Genomic DNA, 1,049 nt, shown 5'->3' on the forward strand with positions numbered 1-1,049 from the left:
GTTCCCTCGGCCCCGCTATCATCCCTCCCACAGTCCCGCTCTCGGCGTTCCTGCGTGATTCACCTCCCGGTCCCTCGGTTTTTCTGGTTCCGTGCGTTTTTTCCTTCTACCCTCCCGGGACACCCTCAGTTATAATAAAGTTTATTTTTGTTCTCTCGTACCGCTGTGTGTGTGTTCTGCTCCTGGGTCCAACTTGTGTGTGGAACTTCGGTTCATGACACCGATTTACTCAGGCACAAATAAAATACTAAAAAAAAGCCAAACGATAACATTTTTAAGTTATCTAAGTGACTTATATATGTTTTATATATGTTTAACCTGAGTAGTGAAAGATGGTGGTGGGTTTGAAAACGATTTGCCGGGAGTCCGGTGTTCTCAGCGGCTCTAGTGAGCCTTGCCCCCGGCTCGCTATCAAGCTAGTGGGTAACAGACGCCTCCGAAAACATTGGAGAGCTTTTGAAAATATGTGGTGTCTTGATAAACTGAGCAGATATTTGAGGTTTACGCAGTTACATTCTCGCCTGAAAATATGCTAAACGTTTATTTTGTGACCCAGAAAGAATAATAAGAGTAATATTAAAACTAACTAGCTGCCGCCATTGTTGGAAACTGAGCTGGGCTGCGCTATGAATTCTGGGACACAGCTACTTCTTCTTCGGGGTTTAACGGCAGCTGGCATCCTTGTACATGCCATCTTCTGTTTCAGTCCATTATTACACTCTTAAATCCTACTACTTATTCCTGCGTCTTTTGGGATCTTACAAAGCTTCAAACGACGTGTCAACTATTAAATCAGTCGTCGACGATTTTGATAGTCGACGTAATCGTGATTAGTCGACTAATCGTGGCAGCCCTAATATGAAGAGATCCGTACTGAGGTGTCTAATGCATTATCTTCGGTGGAGTTTTTTGCGTCCATCACGGACATGTGGTCAAGCCGAACATCAGACCCCTACATGAGCCTCACAATGCATTACGTGGACAAAGACTGAAAGCTACAAAACACGTGCCTTGAAACAAGTTTTTTCCCCGAGGACCATACTGGGGAA

Source organism: Pundamilia nyererei, unplaced genomic scaffold (assembly GCF_000239375.1).
Source record: "Pundamilia nyererei isolate P.nyererei 1_Seehausen unplaced genomic scaffold, PunNye1.0 scaffold00036, whole genome shotgun sequence".
Lineage (NCBI taxonomy): Eukaryota > Metazoa > Chordata > Actinopteri > Cichliformes > Cichlidae > Pundamilia > Pundamilia nyererei.